General features: G+C 39.8%; 1 protein-coding gene across 1 annotated transcript in view; it reads left to right on the top strand.

Annotated features, from left to right (window-relative positions):
* The window catches only part of LOC122802144 (glutamate carboxypeptidase 2-like), a 1,578,923-nt gene that overhangs the window by 898,097 nt on the left and 654,731 nt on the right, over positions 1 to 26,095 (top strand). The gene's annotated exons all lie outside the window — the stretch shown is intronic.

Raw genomic sequence — 26,095 nt, 5'->3', positions numbered from 1 at the left:
AACTCTCTAGTCTGTATACTCTCTCAGGTATTCATCTTTCACAGATTTCAGAAGGCTATTTTCTCTGTTTTCTGTTTCAGCATATCTGTTCATTTCGTGTCTTTAGTATTAGTTATTACACAAGTTACTCTCCTTTTTTCTTGCTCAGCAATATGTATTACTTGTCTTTTTTTGGTTGGCAAGGTCACCACTCTTTATTCTATATGTGGGCTTGTGAAAGTTGTATTTAAGGGGAGTAGTACAGATACCCTTCAATAAAAAGCATTTCACAATGACATGACTGACAGACTTCGATGCTTTGCCAGAGATGGCCTGCATCTGTCACTCCTCAGCTTTCAGATACTGGCCAAGACCCCTATAGTGCCTTTTTTAGGCAGTGTTCCAAAGACCAAATTACCACTGTAATGCCTACAAACAAATGCAATCTGAGGGTCATGCTGCTCAACAGTAGAAGTCTATATCTCAAAATGCACTCGCTCGAAGCATTCCTTAAAATGGAGAACATCGATATTTGTGCTGTAACACAGACCTGGTTCAAGGCAGCAGAAAACACCTCTGCACTACCAAGCTATAACTTATTCCACACCTTTTGGCCTCAGAACTTGGACCGAAGCGCCAAAGGCAGTGGTGTTTCCATATTCATAAAGGATGCTCACACCTCCAGACTGGTAGCCTAACATAACCCATCAGAGATACTTCAGGTGCAGCTAACATTGGGTAAGACAGTGATTCAGGTCGTAGCCTGCTGTAGGTCCTCAACCATGTCCCAAGACTCACACTCCACGTTCCTAAGCACCCTAGAGAATATTAAGGTCCAACCTAACACTCTCATACTGGGCAACTTCAACTAACCCTCCATTAACTGGGAAAATTACTCATTTACCAATACACTTGCCCAGCATTTCCTGGAATTCATTAATTCCAATTCTCTGGACCAGCTCATTCTTACCCCACTAGAGGTAGCAACATCCTTGACCTGGTAATTACTAACATGGGCGACCGTTGCTCTAGACCAGTAGTCAGCTCCTCCCTGGTTAGATCCAACCACAAACTAATCACCATGGAAATCCACATCCCTCCCACCCCACCCCCGCAAAGGTAACCACCATGAAAACCTTCTCCAAAGCTAACTTTGGGCTCCTAAAAACAGAGGTGGCTAACTTCACGGCACCCATGCAAATGGAGAACATACACCAATGCACTGTACGAACATGTCCACAAATGCATGGATCTCACCATACCCAATAGAACCAAGACACTCTCCTGCAAAAAAAGGAAGCCAATCTGGTGGTCCCCTGCCATAAACAAACTCTACCAACAGAAGGAGGAAACTGATGCGAAATAAGGTGAAGTCCTAGACTGGAAAAATTCCCTTATCAGCCGCAACAAAAAGTTGAGATCCCTCATCAAATCCTCTAAAGTTAGCTATGAAAACAGAATTGCAGCATATAGTAAAGGCAACTACAAGGCCTTCTATAGTTATGTAAAAAATCTCCACAGCACTACCTTGATTTGCTGTGAGCTACTGCACAATCATACCTCCTATACCAAGCCAACAGATATTGCCAGTATACTGGCCGACAGATTCAGTGCTAACTTTACCCCTCTCTCCTCCCCAAAGGACCATTCACAATACCAGTAGATTGCCAGGTCCCCAGTATTACTGCTGCACACATTAAAACAGCACCGTCCAAGGCCAAGAATACAGCTTCTATGGGATCTGACAATATCCCTGGCTGTGTTCTACATGAACTACAGAGTGAACTGGCACCTCACCTGTGTGCCCTGTTCCATCACAGCCTCACCTCAGGCTTTGTCCCATGTGAATGGCGCACTGCTACAGTCATCCCTCTCCACAAAGGAGGAGTGACTACAGACCCTGGGAACTGGAGTGACTACAGACCCTGGGAACTATCTCCCCATTAGCCTGACCTGTCTGATATGTAAAGCTATGGAATGTATCATCATGGACCTAATAAAGAAGGATATAGGGAATCTCCAAACTCTGGATCCCCCACAGTTTGGTTTTGTTGAAGGGTAGATCATGCCTGCTCAACTTGGTCGACTTCTTTGAGTCCGTCAGCAGACCTGTGGATGAAGGCAAGGTGGTTCATACAGCCTACCTTGATCTGGCCAAGGCCTCTGATACCATTCCCCACTCAGGAATCATAGAAAAACTCACTAAGCTAGGCATCACCCCCTGTATCTCTAGGTGGGTTGCAAACTGGCTCATAGATAGAGCCCACAATGTGAAAGTAGCTGACTCCCAAGTCAGACTGCTGACTAGTCACAAGTGGAATCCCACAGGGTTCGATCCTGGGTCCTCTCCTGTTTGATATCTACTTTTCTGAAGTCCAGGCCAACATGAAGGGATTTTGGCTGACAAAGTTTGCAGTCGGTTGCAAGTTGGGAGCTATTATTAACTCCCCAAGTGATATTGACATCCTGCAGAATGGCCTCATTGAGACCAATGACTGGTGTCAAAACCATGGCCTTAAGCTCAGTGCCAAAAAATGTCATCATCCCCTTTGGGAAAAACCTGGTTCCCATGAATTACCACATCGATGGTAGTCCACTGAACACAGAAGGCGTTATAAGAGATCTGTGAACACAGGTTGACAGCAACCTCTCTTTCAACCACCACATTGCCACCGAGGTCAGAAAGTCCTTCTATGTGGCACATTTCATTACTAAGGGTTTTGCATCCAGGAAGAAAGAGGTCATTGTTTCCCTCTACTCTTCCCTCATTAGGCCAGTCATCGAGTACAATGCCCCATTTGGCATGTATCTCACTAGACACCTGCAACAACTGGAGAAGCCACAAAATTACCTCATAGAGAGGATCCTAGGCCTTAAACACTTGTCCTATATGGACAGACTCAAAGACTCAAAAACCTCCAGCTAATCTCTGTCTCATATCATCTACTTAGAGGCGATCTCTGCTTGACTTACAAAGCCATGTCTGACCCAGCTCTGTTAGAAATGCTACATCTAAAGAAATCCCAATCCCTCCACACCACATGCCCCAGAGACCTCAACCTCATTACCACAATGAACAGAATGTACTGGAGGGACAGGTTCATAACTCAGAGGCTGCCCATGCTATGGAATAGACTTCCCATACATGTCAAGCAAAGCACCTCACTGACCCTCTTCGAGAAATCTTAATGAGTGGATGGGAAATAGAAAATTCACCCCGGGGATAACTCCGTTGACTCTACTCGACAGAGGCACTGGGAACTAAGGTCGGGAGGCATTATGCCAGGTAATCCTATGGCTAGGCTTGTAAAGGCCCCAGGGCCATTACCCTAGTACACACCTATGAACCTATGAGTTTATAGTACCGTGGAGATGGTATATGCAATTAGCTGTAAAGGCCCCAGGGCCATTACCCTAGTGCACACCTATGAACCTATGAGATTATAGTACAGTGGAGATGGTATATGCAATTAGTGTGGGGGGGGTTTCAATTGGCCTCCAGTTTGATCAATTGTCATTCAATAATGTGATTTTTCAGTGGTCACACACGTGTGTGTGTGTGTGTGTGTGTGTGTGTGTGTGTGTGTGTGTGTAGGTAGGTTCATAGGTTTGTACTAGGCTATCGACCCTAGGGCCGATACAAGCCTAGCCATAACAATTCCCTGGATATTTCTTCCCACAATATTTACTTCCCTGAACCCCTGTCTAGCAGGCCGACTGACATGATCCCCGGGGTGAATTTCCTATCTCCCATCCAATCGTCAAGGTTCCTTTTGAAGAAGGCCAAGGAGGCGCTCTGCTTGACATGTATGGGCAGTCTATTCTAGAGTACGGGGAGTCTATTGGCATTTGTTTACTTGGATGATCCACTTGGCCAAGCAGAGCCCATTTTCTCTGGAGGCCCAGAGAAAAGATCCATAAAATATAGAACATTTAATAGTATTAACAATGTGAAAATTTACACAAAAATATAACATTATGTAGACAATGAACATTTACATGAAAAGTAAAAGCAAAGACAATAATGCATTCTTAAGATTCTAAGAAGTTAAAATAAAAGTGAAAATGGTATATAGTATGCAAGAAATTATATTTGTAATTCTAGTTAAGTTATCTAAAGACACTTTATTGATAGAGAAATTTGAGATATGGGTATATATGAGAGGAAGATAACAGTCGGGTTATGAAGGGAGGAGGATTAGTACAAGTACAGATCCAATTAGTAGAGAGGTGTTCACACAACAAAGTTTTGAAAGAAGCACGATTCTGAATTGTACGAATTGCTAATGGAAGGACATTGCAGGCTGTGGCTGCAATACAATAAAGTAGATGGCCTGCAGGTAAGTTGGCCTTGTGGACTTGCAAAATGTGCTGTTTTTCAGATATAAGGGACCTATTAGGAAGATAGTGGGTAAATAAAGAGCTTTTAGAGCAGGACAGTCTGAGGGTTTGAAAATTATTTTGTGTGTTGTAGTTAATTGCAGATAGGTGAGATAGTGTGGGAGTTCAACCCAGTTCAGTGAGTGTAGGTATGTGCAGTGGTGGGTAAAATGTCTAACATTTGTTGTGAACTTGGCGATCTTGTTATAACATGTTTCAAGTTTAGTTTTTAGGGAGGATAGTAGGTTAGTAAGCAAGGGGGCACCATAGATAAGAGAAGGAAGTTGATAAGTGGTACCAAGTACTTGTTTAGTGGGAAGAGAAAGGAAATATTAATGCTTGTAAAGAATACCTAGGTTTTGATGTGTTTTGTTGATACTGTGTTGTATGTGCAGGTCAAATTTTAAGCTTTCATCAATTATATCACCTTGCAGTTTTTTTTTTTTGGCTAACTACTTAAAGTTTTGTGTTACTCTGTGAAAGTACAGTGAACTGGGATTTGTTTATGGAAGTGTTTCTCTTGGGAGTAAATAAAATAAGTCTGGGTTTGTTAGGATTGAAAGACAAATCATAGGTTCATGGGTTTATACTAGGCTATCTGCCCTAGGGCATTTATAAGCCTAGCCAGAATGTGTTTGGCTTTCGCCACCCATTTTAAATTTATTTTGCTATGCCCTTTTTCGAGGTTAGTATACTGTGCCTCTGTCTAACAGTGACACTGAAGTGATACCCGGGGTAAACCTACAATCTCCCATCCACTCATCAAGATTCCTCTTGAAGAGAGTCAATGAGGGAGTCTGCCTAATCTGGACTGGGATTTTATTCCAGAGTGAAGGGAGCCTCTGGGTTATGAACCTGTCCCTCCAGCATGTCCTATTTATTTCATTATTGTATAACTAGGTCTCTATGGAAGTAAATGCTGATATGAGTGGTTTGTTGTAGATCTGATGAAGCATCTGTGGAGCATATAATTGGTAAAGCCATCTGCATATTTTATGAGAGCCCCCTAACTGAATGAAGAGTGAATATGATTAATAAAGATACTGAACAGGAGTGGTCCTAATATAGAATCTTGGAGAACACCCGTAGAGGTGTGAAGATATGGCACTAAAGATTTTTGTCATCTAACTGCCTGCTGCATTAGAAACCCAGTGAAGAGAGGGGTTTGCTAGACCAGTATTTCAGAGCTGAGTTAGAGGAAGTGAGTGAGATACTTTAGCAAATGATTTTGATAAGAAATAGGGTGGATACAGTATTTCCAGAGTCTCTGGCCTTATGACTAAGTTCATGAAGGATAATAAGGCAATTGTAGTGCTATGACCTAGTCTGAATCCATGTTGAGTAGGAGATAGGATTTGGTTCTTAAGGAAGAAATGCAGGAGTTGCATATGTACGCATTTTTCAAGGAGCTTAGTGCTAGGAGATAAAATGGCTATGGTTGGTAGTTTGATTTATCATTTGAGTTGCCTCTCTTTTTAAGGGGTAGTATAAAAACTCGTTTCCAAAGTTTTGGGACATATGAATCTTGGCTGGACCTGTTGATTAGTATACTAATGGGGTAGGCAATGGCTACTGCAGCAGTCTTTAGATATTCAGTGGGAAGCTTCTCTGCTGCGTTAGAGCTGGGATTTAACTTGAGAAGTAGTCTTTTTATAGTAGAAGTTGGGATTGTAGTAAGTTAGAATGTGGGTGAAGCATTCGTTGTTGATTCAACTGGAAATGAGGTAGCAGAGGAGAGGGATTGAGAGGGATGGGATAGTATGGCTATTCCAGTATACTTTGTACTAGGGTGAAGTTGTGGAAAGTTAGTAGTGATGTTAGCTATAGAATTTATGAAGTACGAGTTGAATAGACTGGCTTTTGTTCTGGTGTTTTGTCTGGGTGTGGACATTGGTTGCTTTTTGTGCCATGGTTGAGAAGTGATCCTATAGATGTCCAGAATTTTTTGGGACTCTGTTTCTGATTTGTTTGAAGTTTTAAATAGTCTTTTGTCTTTGGATACCAGTCTTTTTGTTCATGTGTGGTTTGTGATTTTGTCAATAATGCCTCAGTGGGAGATGGTGTCAAATGCCTTGGCTAAGTCCAGGTAAGGCTGTATGCAGAGATTTCTCCTCATCCAGGGCCTTGGTGACTGTCTCGAAGAAGTTCACCAGGTTTAACAGGCATGATCTCCCTTTGACAGATCCAAACTGAGTAGGGTCAGGTGTTTGGGGATGGGTTACCTATATCTTTGTTGATTAGGTCCATGATTATTCGCTCCATGGCCTTACAGATAAGGCTAGTCAGTCTAATAGCGCGCACCACCTTTGTGCAAGGGAATAACAGTAGCCATTTTCCATTCAGCTGGGATGAAGCCAGTGCTTAAGACTATGAATGAAAAGAGTACCCAGTGGTGTTGCTAATTCTAGTTGGAGACCATGTAAGACACAGCCTGAAATGTTATCATGTCCCATAGATGCTGTGTTTTTGGCCTTTGAGAGGGTGTTTATGACCTGCTCTTGTGAGATGCAAGTTAGAGGACAGGTGGTAGGGATGTCATGGGGTACGTGTGGTGGGGACAGGGGAGTGAAGTTTTCAAAGAACCTGTCTGCCAGCAGATTAGCTATGTCCACAGGCTCAGTGTATATAGTATCATCAACTATCTGTTTGGCACAAATTTGAGCCTTTCCTTTTAGGTTATGGATGTAACTAAAGAACGCCCTATGGTTGCCCTTAGTTGAGGAAGCTAATTTGGATTTGTAGTTTGCTTTGGAGGACTTCACATGAAGTCTTACTCACTTGTTTAAGCCGAGAAGGGAGTGTTTACAGTTTAGGTCTTACTCCCTCTTACTCTTAGACAGCAGTTTCTTCCTCTTATTGTAAAGTCTGTTAATGGCAGTTGTCGACCAGGCAGGTTTGTCAAAAGTCAAAGTAAACTTTATTCTCATTAAGAAATCACACAAGTGCAAAAACTGAATGAAATTCCGTGTCTCTGGACTCAATGTGTAGACAACATATAGACTATTTTCACAGACATTTGCACATATAACACCTGGCTATTTCATCACAGGCATGCAGGTAGACAGACTAATGTTGCGCATAGTTAGAAATACATTTTGACACTTTTTGAAGTGAAGACTTGCATGTGACTTTAGTTTGCTCTTCCTTGAGGAGTTTGTTTTGGTCCTATCAGGTATAGAGTCAGTGCAGTTATATAGGTGTTTGTATAAAGCATTGATGTAGAACTTGGCATGGTTGCTAGTTCCATCTGGAGGGGGGAGGTGCAGTGAAACTATAACCTCTTACGGGATGGTATAAATAATCTGTTTTGGAGACGTTTTTTAGTTTAGTTGCTGCTGGGGGGGGCAGGTGTAATAGTTACTTTGAACGAGACTAATTTCTGGTCAGATCTCACCAGAGAAGTGCTGGGGAGGGGGGCAGGTGTAATAGTTACTTTGAATGAGGCTAATTTCTGATCAGGTCTCACCAGAGAAGTCCTCACAGTGGGGGTGCTACAGTGGTCCCCCATATTAGTAAGCACCAGATCAGAGATGTTGGTACACCTTGTGGGGGTGTCAACCAGCCGGTCCAGGGCATTGGAATTAACAAAGCCAAGGAAACTTTGGGCAAGTGAGTTTGAGCATGAATAATTTACCCAATGGATGGGTAGTTAAAGTCACACAATACCATGATGTTCAGATGTATCTTAATAGACTCAGGTAGATACAAATAGACAGAGTGGGTGTCCTGATTCATGGACGGGATCCTGTAGCTGGCAATGACTTGAGTAGGTGTCCTACCAACAGTTAATAGCACCTGAAGTATCTCCAGGGAATCATATTGTTTGACCACTCTGGAGGTGTATTTAACTTTAATGAATATTGATACACCATCTCTTTTAGTTTTCACGCCTTTAGTTTGTGGTCTGAACATGTGGAAGGAGGTGTAACCCAGTATGGCTGGAGTGCTCTCCACTGCCTTGAACCAGGTTTCTGTGACTGCACAAATGTCTGCGTCTTCCAAGGTGAGGACTGCTTCCAGTGAGTGCAGTTTCATGTTAAGACTCCCAAGTGTTTAGCAGCATAACCTTGAGGTTGTTTTTAGAGTTTATACATCGGGAATTTTGTCCTTGAGACACTGCCTAAAAAAGGCACTAAGCGTTAGACAGTAGCCAAAATCCCAGGGGTGACAGATGAAGACCATCTCTGACAAAACATCAAGGTCTGTCGATCGTGTCATCCCAGGCTGACAGATACTGGATCTCCTTAAAATGACACCAAAAACTAAGCCAATTATTGAAGTCAGTCATTTTCTGTTTGTATTGAGGCATCATCCTAGGTGAAGGTAAAATGCTGCTTAAGGCTAGGGACATACCTGCCTGAGTCACATAGTCCGAGAGCTCAGTCATCTCTCTCTCTTCATGACAGGTATGTTTCAAGTCATTCACATCAACATGGACTATGACATTGTCATAACAGTACCTGTTGTTGAGAGATTTGAGTGCATGTGTGATATGGATTATCCTGCCACCCGACAGACAGCTGACTGTGACCTTTTCCTTATCCAGCCTAGTAAGAGGGATGTGTGTGTCTCACAATGGAATCACCTATGACTAATATGTTTGGTTTTGTGTTTTGCCTTAAGGGCTTGACAGGTAAGACACTGGTGAGTGAGCTATTATGTGTATTGTGTTCTGTTGAGGAAGTATTAAGTGTAGCTTGCTTGTGTTTGTGTTTCTGAGGTCTCTGGTGTTTAGGTATGTTTCTGCATAAGTAGGTATGTGTGATGTGGGTTTGGGTAGAGTAGGAGGTAAGGTGTGCATGCTGACAATCCGCTCATTGTCATATGTGCTGACTGATGTGTGAGAGAGCATGGATTCAAGGTTCTTAATATAGTTGCATCTCTCACATGTTGAGTTTGTGTGGACTAGGAATGGAGGGTTGTCGATGAAAATGATGCAGTTGCTACACTGCCTCAGGATGCCCATGTCAACCAAGCTGGCTGGAGAACCTGTGGGAAATTGTCCGTCCACAGTGTTAGGTAATTTTATATGGTCAGGAAAAGAGGTCTCACAGAATGGCTAGTGGGTGAGAGGTATATTGGTAACTCTGAAGCTAGACTTAGTCTTCCACCTGACAGTAGAGCAGGATCACAAAAAACCTCTGGAGGGTCACAAGCAAAGTGCTAAAGGAAAATTTAACAAGCAAAACTGGTAACCACAGCTGTGCGACGGTGCACTGCACATAAACAAGCACAATGCAAGGCTTAAATAAAACAAGAAATAACCCTTTTAACTCAAACTAGCCAATAAGGATGCTCTCTCTGATCTGTAGTCCAATCACCCTCTGTTAGATGGGACCCAGACAGCATTCTCCTCCCACAAGGGTGCAGAAGGGCCTTCACCAGCAAAGATGCCTTGAATTTGATGCTCCACAGTTGCAAAACAGACCTAGAAAGAGCAAACCTGGAACTGGGCTATGCTACAGCTGAACTAAAAAATAAATAAATAACAGTGACCAGCCAAGGAAAATAATAACCTGTAATTTATAGATAAAGTGCTTTCATCTTGAATATATCAAAAAGACTTCTTCAGAATCTAAAATAACTAAAACAATTGACATTTAAATACCCCCCCCCCAGCTAATCGCTAGTATACTTATGTTTTATTAAAGTAGATAAGATTGGGTCCGGTATACAAGACCGTAAAATTAAAAAAACGTAATAGAGATCAAAATAACTGTCAAAATGGGCGAGCCTATCTAGTATTGAAAGTAGGAGAGGTGAGAACCAAATCCTATGATTCTATTGGTCTGCAAGATGCCAAGCCTTCCAACGAGAATGAGGAATATCCCCTTTATAGGAAGGTCCCTTAAGGTGCTCTGAGAGATTATGAAAGTGTACGAACCAGCAAACATTACAGCAGCCTCGGGGAAGAAAAAAGGGAAATGGATCGTGGCAGAATCAACAAATGGAAAGGAGAGAGAGATGGCAGAACTGAATCATGCAACCTTGGATACAGTGAATATACCTCCAAGTTATTAAAAATACAGCAGGTGACTTTAACTTACACAATTTTACTGTTGAACAAGTTGATTACAAGTATGCTGATTTGTTAAGCAAGGGCTACACATTCATACTCGCTCGTAGAGCAGACATTTGTGAATTATTAGTGGACTTGAAGTTATATTTAAGAAAATTAAACCTTAAAATTTTATTTAAGACAATTAAACCTTAAAATTTTATTTAATGACAATGTTATTGAATATGTACCACATGACTTGACTCGTAGAAGTATCTTTAATCCTCCATTCCCTTTACTCCTGCTCATTTTTGAAAAATTATGTAAATTTGAGTTTAGGACATTATTGAATGTGAAACAACCCATTTATTCTAATTTATCTGAGGAAGAAGTTAAGCTTTTAAACCAGTTGAGCAGGGATAAGATAGTTAGGCTAATGAAACCTGATAAGGGGGATAGGTGGTGGTTGTATATCAGAAAGATTATTTGTGACTTATGATTGAACATGAGCAGTGATTATTTTTAGTTATTTCTTTGAATTTTATTAATAGATGCTGTAAGAAAATGCTCTGCCTACTGAAAGCTATGGTTATGCAAGATCAAATAACTGCTGAGATGTTTTATTATTTGAAGGTTAAACACCCTGTTATGCCAAAAATATTTGGCATCCAAAAGTTGCATAAGAATTTACAAAATCCACATATGAGACCAATTGTGGATGCTGGAAAATCCAAGATACATCGAATAGCCAAATACATTGATTTTAAAGTTAGGAATAGTTTAAAAAGTTTTAAACATATGCAAAGATTCATGGGATTTTTTGGAAAAACCTAGGGGTGTTAGTTATTCTGATAACATGATATTTTTGACAGTCAGTGTGATGAATTTATTTAATGTAATACTTCACAGTGTGGGTTTTGAGTGGTTCCACGATTTTATGGTGGAACATACGGATTTTGTAAATAATGGGATTAATATAATAAATACTTTTATGGAGACAGTGCTATTTAATAATATTGTTTTTAAAATATGGAAAATATTTTATGCAAAGGAAAGGGGTCACTATGGGGGCATCTTGTGCCCCCGTTTTTGCTAATATTATTCTACTTCAATGGGAAAAAGAAATTTCTATTTAACTCCTTTAGCCCCCCACCATGATAATCTTATGTCCTATCTTTGGACGATATATTTATTATATGGCAAGGGTCAGTTCAGGAAATAGAGGAATTTATGTTTTACTTAAATCTTACTACCTCTTTTTGAACTTTACTTTTTCCTATAATAATGTAAGTATCAACTACCTAGATGTTTCCATCAGCAAGGATATGGTTAATAAGAAATTAGTTAGTAGTATATTCAGGAAAACAACTTATTCCAGTATTCTCCTGCATTATTCAGACTGCCATCCTGACAATCAAAAGAGGACAATTATAAAAGGACAGTATGTCTGATTAGCCCGGATGGTATCTGAAGATGAAGCCTTTATGTTGAAGGGCCAAAAATTAAGCAATGTGTTGTGCTCTAGTAGGTATCCTTATAATGTGGTTTTAGTAATCTTCAATGAAGTTGATCTAAAAGGGAAAAAGGGCCACTTTGTACCTGTAAGAGCTACTAATAAAAGAACACATGGAACTTTGGGAATACAACCCTGAAAAGATTTTTCTAAAGCTTTTATTACTAGTTATAATTTGGACTATAGTAATATAATACTGGTACTTAAAAAAAAAATTGGAATGGTTGAAACTGGGGTGAGATCCCTTTAGTGGTATATAGAAAAGTGAGCATTCAAGCAATATTTTTATGGAGCAGAAAATGATTCTGGGTTAAAAACAACAAAGAAGGGTGGTACTAATAAATGTGTTTTTCGTCCTCAATGTAAATATATGTTTGAGGCAGATTCTGTAAATATTAATGGGGTTAGGATAAAATCATGATGATATACTAATTGTAATTCCATAGGGGTAGTTTATGTAGCTCTGTGCCAAGAATTCAAAGGATTTTATATAGGCAAAACAGACATCTTAGGGAACATATTTACGAGCATAGTTTAGATATAAAGAATAAAAGTAAAAATAGTGCTTTATATAAGCATATTGTGCAATTTCCCACACATTATTTTTATTTTTATGTTCTAGAAATACTGCATAAGAATATAGGAGGTGGACCATGGGAAGATATTGTGGAATCCAGGGAGGTTAATTGGCAAATTAGATTAAATGCCCTGATAGCCCCTAGATTGAATGAATATCTATCTGGTTTTAGTATTTTAAAATTAAGATCTTATAAAATGTAATGTATGTTGTGATATGTTTTTATTGTTCTATATATATATATTTATATATATATATATATATATATATGTGTGTGTGTGTGTGTGTGTGTGTTTATATGATGTTTTTACTTTGTAACAAGTTGTTAAGCTTACAAAGGTATATTTTGTGATTAAATTTGTATGAGTTTATGACTGGTTTTAGTAGAACATGTGATTAGCTGAAAGGGTTATTTAAATGTCAGCTGTTTTCCTTATTTTAGATTCTGAAGAAGTCTTTTGATATATTCAAGACTAAAGTGCTTAATCTAAGAATTAAAGGTCTGTCATTGTTTGTTTGTGGTGGGAGAATCATAACTGTTAGATGAATATAATATGTTACATTGATGACTGTCCACAAAGCCTGTTTATATGTTACATTGATGACTGTATCCAAAAAGCCTGTTTGAGTGGACCGAGCAAGTGAATGGAGCTGTTGAATTTTAAATGTTTTCTGTTTGTGGGGAGTGCCTTCCTCACATCCCCTCACTCAAATTAGAACTAACTTTGATATCAGAAACCTCAGCAAGAATCTTAATTACAAAGTGTGAGCAGTCCAAACAATCAGCTGGTTTCTATATAAAAGGTCTGGGGTAAAAGGTCATCAACCAGATGACTGAATGCCCTATTAGTTATATAGCCCAGTGGTGCAGATAACTTTAAAAGGTAACTAAATAGGTCAGCCACATCCAAAAGGTCAAGATTACACCGGTTGATTATTATGTGATGTAGATCCTCTACAGCGTATCTGCCAGTTAGATGACTGATATTTTAACAGAATAATGTAGGACTTGTAAGTTCTACTTTGAAGATTAATGCTATGTCATTTTTTTTCTTTATTTTATTGCAGAAGTACCTAGGGTCTAAGGACGTGTGAGTAGGTAGGTTTGATCAATATGTTAATAAGAAATTACAGAATTGTTTTTGTTCAGCAGTACTGCACTTTTGCTGTGCCGACAAGGTCAACAAAAAAGCTGAAACATGCATGTCCACAGCTAATGGGGTTTGGCTTTATTGGACTGAATGTAACCATAAAGACTTAAAAGTAAAAAAAAAGTCATGGACATTCAGAAGCAGTTTAGCTGAAACACTTGACGGTGTTAGGGGATCATTTGCATTTATCTAATGGGCCTCCATTACAGGATGATGAAGGTATCACACAGTAAAAACTCTAGCTAATGTGGGTTTTTCTTGCAGTTTTTACTGAACAATTGCTACTGACATCAGGAGATGTAAAAATTCCAGAGGTACATTAACATTCACTTAAATACATTAACATTCACTTGAAAATGCAGATACTGAAAAAAGTTACAAGAAGAAGATGGACTGAATGAAAACTATTAGCAAGGAAAGACGTGTAACGTTCTGTTTTCTTTGAAAAATAAGTAATTTGTGTTTAGTTCTTAATATTCAAAGCTGACAAAATTATAGTGAACCGAGACATGCTTGAGAGGAGACATGAGACACATTTGAATAAAGTAAAATATGAAAAAGATCATAAATTTACTGTTACAAAAATCCTAAAGGAAAAGCTGTTAGCATACCCAGCAACAGCTATTCCTTGGAGCAGAATGAGCACAGATGTGTTTAATTTAAAAAAAAAGGTATTGCATCTTATATGTGTAGATTATTTATTTATTTGTCTTTTGATAACCAGGAAAAGCCGACTGAGCCAATGGCCCATTTTCATCAGAGTCCAGGGAAGAAAAGCTCCACAACAGATTCAAAACCCATTTAAACCATAAATAAGTAATTATATACAAGGGGCAAAAAGCCCCACAACAGAGTACTCATCCGTTTATTGTAAAATAATAAATTATACACAAGCAGAGAAAAAGTCCCACTGCAAATTAAATATTTTACAATGAGTTGGGAAAAAAGATATCACAAATGCACACAAAAACATTTTGCAATTGCTGATAAGTAATTGTACACAAAAGCCAAGTTCCCTAAATTAATAATACTGACAGGCACAACAAGCAGTGAGTCCAAGTGTGATCAGTGCATTGAAGGCTGTATTGTAAAGACAAGTGATACCAGATGTTGTGTCTGACAAAGGTCTGAAATGCAAAAGTCAGGAATTACGAAGATTTGTGCATAAGAGGAAATTCAAACATGTAGTGTCTAGGCAACACTGTCCACATTCAAATGGACAAATGGAGAGAATACTCTGAACAGTAAAGTATCTTATGAGAAAAATGGTTACAAAAGCTATGAGGATTACCAACTCACACTTTTTAAATCCTTGACTATCCCACTGCATGAACTGCATTTATCAATGGCTCGGTTGTTAATAGGTAGAAGTTTGATACCTGAAAATCAATAAAACAAAGGAAGTATTGGAGAGAAATTCAAAGAGACAGAAATATTAATGTAATAAATGCTGCAGAAAACTCCCAGATTTGCAAGCTGGAGACAAAATAAAAGTACAAAAAGCACGGATAGGCTTGCAACTTGAAACCAAAGTCAGTTGGCCAAGCATCTGATCCAAAGTGCTGTGTCATTCTTATGAAAGGTGGAGAAAAATAATGCAAGAAAACAGAGATGAGGAGAACTGTAGTTGTCTTGAATTATGAACAGAGACTCCTCGTGTTGTGTCTTCAAGGAAACCTGTAATAAAGAAAGCACTGTATCAAAAGGAAGATCGGATATCTGCAGAAACATTCCCATAAATATGCTAAATTTGGAAAACCATCTTAGAAACCAAACAGATATATGGACAGTTTGAGTTAGTCATGATACTAAATACTGAAATGTTGCTTTTATTAAAATGTATTTTAAAGTGATCAAAACAATGTTTGGTATAAAAAGCACATGGCATGTATAGTATAGAGTTAAGGTTAATTTGAAATATTCATGTACCTTGATACCGTGATGCTTACTGTGATGATGTGAGGTAGTGCCAGTTATACCAGAGAGAGCAGGGCAATGCATGCGTAACATATGCCAGCATAACTAGTTGGAGTTTTGTAAAGAATTTAATGTCATTTGAATATCAAATTGATTTGTACACATGCTTGTGTTAAACATGTATTTGTAAAGTTGCTTGTGTTAAAAATGTATCAACAGTGGGTCCTCCTGGACAGAAAAGAAATATACATGTATGTCAGACTGTATTTCTAACTGATGAAATGTGTGTGTGTGTGTGTATATATATATATATATATATATATATATATATATATATATATATATATATATATATAAACACAGGATGCTGGAAGGGAAAGAGTTAAGCCCAGCCCAGCTAACCTTAGGAAAAATAGCCTGAAATTAAATGACTTGGTTTAGGGCATAAAGATTTTTCTCTCACAGGCCTGAATGCAGCCAGAGATGGAATGTCTGGGCTGGAATCCTGCTGTTATTGTCCTTAATGGTGAACTAATTGCTACCCTGGGGTACCAGAGAATGGCTGGTTAGTCTCTGCAGAAAGGATGAAAGGGTTGAAATTGTTTTACAGTCTCCAGATGTTGGAATAAGCTTTAGCAAAGTTCTAAATGTGTACTGTGACGCATCTGTGCCAGATCCTGGCTCAACTTGTAGTCAGGGATTAGTGTGGGAATTACAGAATCAGGTGAGCAGATATTATGTCATTCTGTAGCCAGCACTGAAATTGTATTTAGATACTAGTGAGAGATGTGACAGATGACACTCAGCACTCTGTTTTGGAACTGACAGGACCACTCACCCAGTTCATCTTGCCTTGCTTTAATAAGTAACTTACCTAGGGAACAGTAATCCTTCAGTCAGTTAGGAAAAAGTAGTGAGATTAGTAAAAATATCGTTTTTCTGTATCTGAGTCTTTCCATTGGTGTTATGTTTTGTATTTCCTGTGAATTGAAACTCTGATGTTTATTGTAAATAGAGACTCAATACTCTCATATTTTTTTTATTATTTATTATTAAATATATCTAAACCTTTCATTGTGGCTTTTTAACCCTAAGAGTACTTGCATTTATTTAGTGTCACTGTAACATCACTTTCCTGAAAGTCTTGCCGATTGGTTAATACTACCATTTGTATAAGTATTAGTTTTATTAAGAGTAATTGGGTACCATAGTAAGAGCCTTAAAGTAGCTGGCTGGTGGCAGTGAATCTACCTTAGAGGTTGGGTGAAGGTGTTATAGCGGGTAAATCTGTGCCAGCCTCTCGCAGGGGTGTGTGTGTGTGTTTGTGTGTGAAATTGAAATCTCAGAGTGTGTGTGAGAACTACCTGAAACGGGCACAGAGCACTAATTTCTGCAGAGAAACGTGGAGTCTTGTTTCGGGCCTGGAGAAGAAGTCGTCTAGCCCCAGGACTGGCATGTGTTCCATGTGTCCTGTTAAGGGAAATTCTGCTTGGTGCAGAGAGCTGCATCTGAAAATACTGTGTGTATCTATTTTTGTTCTAAGAGAACGTTCCCCCCATTGTCAGTGGTGAGGATCGAAACTCCTTGATTACTGACCCAGAGGAGAGACATCATACATACTACTACAAAGAATATGTGTAAAATCCATCCATCTATCCAGTTCCAATAACCTGCTCTATCTTTACAGAGTGATGGGAGAACTACAGCCTGTCCCATTAGCCAGTGGGTGCAATGTGCTGAAACTTTTTCTGAGCAGTGATCAGGTTTATCACAGAATGCCTGCTGTCATTCACATATTGTGTGCACACATACAGGCCGTTTGGGGAATGACAGTTTACCTACTATACATGTCTTTCAGAGTTGGAGGAAATTGCAGCATATGGAGATGTAGGCAGAGCATGGAGACTGTACACAGAAGGCACCCAGCCAAAAATCAAACTTCATATCCTCATACTTTGTAGTGGCAGTGCTACTCATTGTGTCTTTGCATTGCCCTTATTAAAACGTACACACACACACACACACACACATATGTGTGTGTGTGTGTATATGTGTGTGTGTGTGTGTGTGTGTATGTAATATGTGAGTATGTGGTGTGTGTGTGTGTGTATGTAATATGTGAGTATGTGGTGTGTGTGTGTGTGTGTGTGTGTGTGTGTGTGTGTGTGTGTGTGTGTGTGTGTGTGTGTATATATGCATTGTATATACCCACACACATGTATAGATTTCACTTAATCAACAAGAAAAAAACATAGTAAGAGAGCTAAAAGAATCAGAAGTTGGATCTTTAGAAAAGGGTATGAGCAAATTACATTGAAATAAAAATGGGAATTTGGGGAACAATACCTGCAGAACAATGTTTTGGAGGAGAATTCAGGTTTAAGAGAAGGCAGGAACTGAATGAGCTATGTAATGCTAGATGGACAATGACTGTATAGAAAATTATATGTGATGTGTAATGTTTGCATATGAAAATATCCCAATATAGTTTGTTTTCATTTGTATAAATGTATGATTGCCTATGTCATAAGTGATAATTCAATAAAGATGTTTCTTGTTTAAAAAAAGAACAAGCAGTGCTTCATTTAATCGGCACTACATTAGATCCACACTCATTTCATTGAAAATTTCATATACACTAAATATACCTCCAAAATTTTTTTGACTGGGGATAAGCCCCTCTTACATACCCACTTACATAAATATATTAATTCCATAGTCAAACAACTAAATGGCCCACAAGGGTAGTTAGCCCAGTACTAACCTATGAACCTATATATATGTATATATATATATATATTTATACGTAGACACACACACACACACATACGTTTATTATAATTATAACATTGCCCCAGTTTTGTTAAAAGGGAGGTGCTGACATTTGTTAGGGGAGAAGCATAGCCTAGAATTGGCAATAGATATTTGAGGGCACTGGTCTTTCTAGATTGAAAGGTGAGATATGGGAATGCTTTGTAGGGGAGGCCTAGTTTTGTATATTTTTAATAGTATTGTGGATGTGTAGGTCAAATTTTAGATTATCATCTGTGGTGACCCCAAGTAATTTAGTATGTGTGACAACCTCAAGTCTAGTGTTTTGTGCAGGTGGTATAGTAAAGATATTTCTGTGATATGAGTATTGCTTTGTGATGAAACTTCCTTCTCATGCATCATTTCCCCATTTCTGCCTTGTCTTATCCCACCACAAATCATTATCTATTTTCTGCTGGTCTCATGCTTGCCTTGCTAGGTGTGAAATAATTCTATTTAAACTTCACATCTGCTAGTTTGACCTCGCACCCTGTATAAACTCCTTATCATCCTACACATCTGCTGGCCTTTCCCGTTTACTCAGCCTTTCTATCAGTTCTACTAAAGTCTGTCTTCTTTCCTTGACTCTTTGTAAATCAACTTGTTTTTTTTTTCACCTTTTCCTCTCCTATCCTTTCCTTCTGTGTCGGCATCCTAGTTTCTTATTTCCAGATGCTACAGACTTGTATTCCATGGGTATTTCTTCACCATCCCATACCAAACTCAGAGTCATAGCAGTAATTAAATCTACTATGATCACATAGGGAAATGCTGGAAAAATAAAGCTGCTTTACAAAAGCCACAAACAAAAGCATTTTTTTACACTCCACTGAAGGCAGTGAGTCTAAAATGCCAACATTTGTAAAATAGTAATTCCAACATTGCTTAACCTTGCAAGCAAGCACGCTGTCATTTACTGACTGCCTTAAAGCCCTATCTCTATACTCGGTCTTCTGCAGCTTACAAAGAAGCAATTATGCTTGGCTTACAAGACATCCTTGGATCCATCTCTGATGGATCATTTGCATGTCTGCAAAATGAACAGAATCAGAACCACTAGATCCAAGGATTTAAATTTTGCTTTTGACATAAATAAGACATGTTGGTGAGGCAGATGCGTTTCCCAGAGGATCCGCTTGCCCTGAAACAAGCTTCCCAGCCATGTGAAGTGGAGTCAATCCCTAACTCTATTTTTAAGAGTAACCTTGACCAGTAGATGGGAAATTGGAAATTCACCCAGGGTCTTGTCCCATGAATCTAACTGTTAGAGGTTAGACAGTAATGCCCAAATTAACAACCCCCCCAAAAAAAATTCTTAGAAACTTTGTAACTAACATACCATCTCTTAATAAATGCCCCTGGTGTTCATTAGCCTAGTAAATACCTGTGAACCTATAAAAGCTTGCTTACCTTCACAGTTCCACTGTTAGAAAGTACTGCTGCTATTTGCAGTTAGTACCATTTCAAAGCTCCATAGCAGATATCAAAAGCAACACCAAATGCCACACATATGCAATCACCCAGTGGTCCTCCCTGGAATGAAACCCATTAGGCAAGCAAACGCTTTACCCAGGATTCTTGTTAAATGGGACCCCATTGTACGAAACGCAGATGTCCCACTCACCTGACTGGACAAGGAGAAGATAATGGTTATTTGCTTATCTAGAACCAAGATCTGCCAGGTTACGCATGCACTCAAGTCAGTGCACCATATATGCTATTATGATTCTGTAGTAGTCCATGTGGGTGTAAATGACCTGAGACACACCTCACAGGAATATATGAAGAGAGATATTATGGATCACTCTGAATATGTGTTTCAGACAGGTATGTGCATTGCATTGAGCAGCATTCTACCTTCACCAAAGATGATGCTGCAGTATGAACATTAAATGGTTGACTTTAACAATTGGCTTAGTTTCTGGTGTCATTCCAGGGGGAATTAAAATTTGTCAGCATGTGAGGGCATGGTTAATAGACCGTGTTGTTTGCCAAGGATGGTCTACTCCTGTCCAAATATTGGCTAAAACTGTATCCAACTCCTTAGAGCCTTTTTAGGCAATGCCAAATTGACAAAACCAACACTTGGAAAATAAAACATCTGTACCATTACTAAGACATGGTTTAAAGCTTCAGAAAGTACTCTAGCAGTGCAAGGTTTCAGTGCCTTCCACGCATTTAAAGCATCAACTGCACAGACAGGGACTAAAGCTGGAGGTTACTAAGTCTACATTAGCAACAAATATACCTCTAGGTTGGTTAAACTGGATGATGCCCTGGAGTTCATCCACATGCAAATCAACATAGATAAAGTCCCTTACCATAACCTAGCAAGGTGCAGGTCACCATCTATGCCCCAAGAATCCCATAACAAGACCTGCTGGAAGCACTCATCATCCAGCTAAGTACCATATTCATGGGAGATTTCAGTTACCATCTATAGACTGGGAAACATGCCCTTCCTCTAACTTGCAGGCATAATATTTCCTGGACTTCATTATCACAAATGTCCTTGACCAGATAATGTGTGCACTCCAACCAGAGGTTCAAACATACTCGCCCTCATACTCGCAGTATGGTAGAGCGCTAACTCCCCTTCCCCCATGTCACATCCTCACTGGTGAAGTTGGATCACAAAGTTGTCTCTTTCAAAATGAAGTCAACATGTAAAACACAGCAAAACCTGTAACAGGAACTATTCTAAAGCAAACTGCATCTTATTAAATGACACTTTGCCAAAATCCAATGCCCCTCTGAACCCCAAGTTCACAGCAACCTATGCAGAGTTATTCACAGAAAATCTGTACAACCATGTAAATGGCTGCATAGAGACTGCTGTACCTACAGTATGTAAGCCCCAAACAAACCATACTGGTGGAATCCTCATCTAGACAGGGTAGATAACAAAAGGAAATATCTTGGCTAAAATCAGAAAGAGCAACTCTCATAATCGTAAGAGCTCACTAATTTAAACTAATCAGGAAACTAAGAGGACTAATTTAATGCAACAAGACCAGTTATGTGGTCAAGATAGCCTCTCAGGCTAAGACAACCACAAGGCCTTCTACAGCTATGTCTGAAACCTTAAAGGTAACACACAGCAGTGTGCTGAAGCAGTGGCAAATGGTACCACCTTCGTAAGCAGAGTGGCATAACAAGTCTGCTGGCCAATAAATTCATCTCTAACTTCATACCTTACTCTCTCCCACCTCTCCAGTGAAATCCCTACTAGCATAATGCAATTATTACAGGGGGAAGGTCATGATGGCATTCACTAAGGAGAAAAGCAGGGCCTCAAAGGGCCCAGTCAGTTTCCTGTGTTGCCACCTAAATAAATTAAAACATGACCTATTAGGACTACTTGAGTCATTTTCATCTACAGCTTCAAAACAGGCTATGTACAACATGAATGGAGGACTGCAATTGTTATCCCTTTTCATAAGGGTGGACTGTCAACCAACCCTGGAAACTACAGACCCATTAGTCTGGCTACTGTAGTATGCAAAACCATGGAATGAATCATCATGAAAGTGATCAACAAAGATATCAGCAACCTATAGACACTGGACCCATCCCAGATTGGTTTTATCAAAGGAAGTTCATGTCTACTTAACCTGGTAGACTTCTTTAAGAGGTATACCAAGGCAATGGATGTGGGGAAGTGGTACATACCTAGACCTGGCTAAGGTATTCGATACAATACCCTACTCAGGTATTGTTGACAAACTCACCAAAATAGTTATAAATCCCTACATAATTGGCTGGATTGCTACTGGCTCACAGATAGGATCCAAGAAGTCAGGATTAGTGAGGCCACCTCCACCAGAGAAGTACCTCAAGGGTCAGTACTGGGCCCACTCCTGTTTGATATCTGCTTCTCGGAGTTCAAGGCTAGTGTCAAGGGCTTCTGGCTCGCCACATTTGCCATTGATGGCAAATTGAGAGCTATCATAAATTTCCACCATGACACTAACATCCTGCGTGAGGGTCTAACACAGATAAATGGCTGGTGCCAAAGCCATGGATTAAAACCAAAAGACAAGAAGTGCATTATAGATCCTTTTGGGAAAACGTCCTCCCAAGTTAATTACTCCATCAATAAGACACCCCTGAGAGTTGACCTGGTAGTTAGGGATCTGGAAACGTATATACATAGTAGCCAAGGTAGTAAGAAAATAATTCTATGTCACTCAACTTGTAAATAAGGGTATGGCATCCAGGTTCAAGGCAGCTATAGTACCACCTTACTCAGCCCTTAGTTGATCCATCATTGAGTAGAGTGCTGTCTTCGGCATGGACCTGACCTACATATGGAACAGTTGGAATGCCCACAGAGGTTCATCATCATGAGAATCCAGGGTATTGACACATTATCTTTTGCAGATTGCCTTAAAGCCCTATCTCCATACTCAGTCTCCTATAGGTTACTGAGAGGCTATCTATGCCTGGCATATAAAGCATCCTCAGATCCAGCCCTGATGGACCTTTTCAACATCTGCGAATTGAAGAGCACCAGAAACACAAGATCCAAGGATTTAAACTTTGCTTGTGACGTAAATAGAACATACTGGTGAGGCAGATATGTGTCTAATAGGATCTCATACTCACGAATGGGCTCTCCAGCCATGTGCAGCAGAGTCCATCCCTAACCCTGTTCAAAGGTAACCCTGACCCTTGGATGGCAAAGTGAAAAGTCACCCCTGGTCTGGCCCCAATGTCTCTGATAGACAGAGGCTGACAGTAAATATTCAGTAACTAACATACCCCCAACACTAAATTTTTAACAACCTCCTAACTAACGTATCATAATTACATCATTACAAGGGCCAAGACTGCATTGTGTTTTACCGTATTTTGTGGGCATGGCAGAAGGACTTTGCAGACCTGCATCACTTGTGTTTGATAACAATATTGCAGAAAATCAGAGTGTGTTTGAGCAGGCATATGATATTTTCATACAGGCTGCTTTTTCTTACAAAGATGCACATACAAATGCATTTATTCTGCTTAGTTTAGCTGGTTCAGAAGCCATTGAGAGAGAGCATTCATTTGTGTATGCACCTGCTTTATGTTTATAGGGCAGGGGGAAGACCGCCATATTGTGATACAGGCTGAAATGCGGGAAGAACCTGAGTGTTTAAAACGTAAATTTAGAGAAATGTGCAACCCCCAAATGAATATTGCAATGGAAAGACACTTATTTTACACAAGAGATAAAAAGCCTGGTAACTTTTGCAGCATATATAACTGACTTGAGAAAGAAGGCTAAAATGTGCAGATTTGGTGATTTGACAAATGAGTTGATAAAAGACAGGCTTGTGTGTGGTATTAATAAAGACACAGTGAAAAGGATTTTGCTTCAAGACAGTGATTTAATGTTAAACAAGACCACTGGGATTTGTCAGATATAAGAGCTTACAGAAAGGCACACAAGTATGCTTACAAATGAGAAAGCAAGCTTTCCAGTACCTTCCACAGCTAATGTATATAGTATGCAGCACAAGGTTAACAGATACAGGCCTAAGGGCATGTTCACTTCGACAAAGCCCAGGGCAGTTTCAGCAAAACCGATAGCTACTGCAGTAAGGCATAGGGTACACGCAGCAAAGCATAGGGGTGGCTCAGCAAAACCTGTAGCTAGCCTCATAGTCAGCTGTCATAATTGTTATGGTAATCATGAGCCCTGTGATGGTAATCATGAGCCCAGACAAGAAGAGTGCTTAGATTTTGGTCAGCAGTGCCATCCTTGTAAAAAGTGGAATAATTTAAAAAGGTTTTTTAAATCAGACAAGGCACATTCCTTTATTAATAAAAGAGATCATTCAAAGAGCAAGTTGATCAATTAGATAGCGGAGACCCTACTTTTTATGTTGATGGTGTGCCTGTGCTTAGTGAAATAGTCAGTGCAGTAGATTTGTGGGCAAAGAATGACATTTTTTCTACTGTTTAGATCAATGGAAGTCCTGTAGAGCTCAAAGTAGATACTGGTTCAAAGTCCAATGTTATGTCAGCAGAAAAGTTTACTAGAGTAAGAGCTGCAGAACAACTTTATTTGACAAAGTGTGTGAAGCTTGTTGCTTATGGTGATAAAGAGATCCAAACCGAAGGCTCAGTAGTGCTTTCATGTTACTCTGCTGGGAACAGCTATAACTTGCATTTTTATGTAGTCAAGAGACACGTGCAGTCATTATTAGGCCTCAGTGACAGTTTGAAAATGAGACTGCTTTCATTTAACAAAGAAGCCCACCATGTAAACTTGAACGAGAACAGTTCAAATTTCACCCAAACTATTTTTTCTGACTATGCTGATATTTTCACAGACAAACTAGGCAAACTCCCAGTTGTGTACTCCACAAAGTTAGAATCAGCGGTCAGCCCAGCTATAAGACCAGCATGGAAAGTTCCAGTAGCTATGCAGAACAGAGTCAAGGCTGAGCTAGACAAAATGGTGCATCAAGGAGTAATTTGTCCAGTAGAAGATAGTAGCTCATAAGAAAAGCTCAGATGATATCAGAATATGCATTGATCCAAGAGACGAACAAGGCATTGAAAAGGCCTCTTCATCCTATGCTGACAGTCGAGGAGGTTGCTGCCCTCATGCCAAATGCCACTGTTTTTTTGTCTTAGAGAGTTCATTTTGGCAAATTTCATTTGATCAAAAATCTTCATTATTCTTTCAGCTTTTTCCCAGTTAGGAGTCGCCACAGTGGAACCCTTGGGTGGCCACTACCCAGGAACTAGCTTACAAGAAATTAGAGAAGGCATTGTGGATAAACACAGTCAAGAGGCACTGGATATGCAGTCACCCATACTCTCAACTAAAGGATGCTGAAGAGTTTCTTTAACACGCATGTTCTGTCCTTCTCCCCACTACAGATTCATGTACAGTTACAGGTGGAAAGTACCACCACAGTGATATTGAATCTAACAAATGTCCTTCCATTTCACTGTTGCAGTATTGTTTACAATAGGGATCCCCTGCCAAGGGTGGCCCGACGTCCGGCCAGTATACCAAAGTCTTTAGGTCACTGTGTGTCACACACATGCTCCTTGTGTAGCATAGGGCATAAAAGTGACATCCAGATGTGCCATCCTCAGAACGTCTTTGCCACCAGTCCGAATGCCACTTGATGGTTGGTCTGAACGCCTGTTCCATTGCTAGTTCACCAATCCATTGCAGTTAACTGCCCTGTTGGGGTCCTTTTTTATTTATCTTTCTTTTTTGTTGCTTATGGGGTTTCATGTCATCCAAGAAGGGTAAATGACAGTGTGAGAGACAGATTCCCCATAAAGATCACCATGATCTTTTTCATCATCATTTATTTAACACATGCAACAGCTGGAGAGACCACAGAGATTCCTCACCAGGAGAATCCAGTGCCTGAAACATCTACCATACACAGATAGGCTAAAAGCCCTATCCCTCCACTCGGTTTCATTCAGACTCCTCACTGTCTGGCATACAAAAGTGTTCACGGACCCCATCTTGATGGGACTGCTGCATTCCACAAGTCATATCCGCACAGCCTCAACCTGGTCTGCTACATCAACAAGACTTGTTGGCAGGACAGATTTGAGTCCCAAAGACTCCCCCATCTGTGGAATAGACTCCCTCTCCACAACAAGCAGAGTACCTCTTTACCCTTTTTTAAGCACAACCTGGATAACTGAATGGGAAACAGAAAATATACCCCTGGGATTCCACTCATGTCCTTGCTGGATAGGGGCATTGGGTGTTGATTTGGCTAAACATGGGCTAAACCCTTGGC

This window comes from Protopterus annectens, chromosome 5.part0, assembly GCF_019279795.1.
Source record: "Protopterus annectens isolate FY-2018-M chromosome 5.part0, PAN1.0, whole genome shotgun sequence".
NCBI classification, from domain to species: Eukaryota; Metazoa; Chordata; order Ceratodontiformes; family Protopteridae; genus Protopterus; species Protopterus annectens.
Note: the sequence above shows the minus strand (reverse complement) of the source record. Positions and strands in the feature narration are given on the sequence as shown.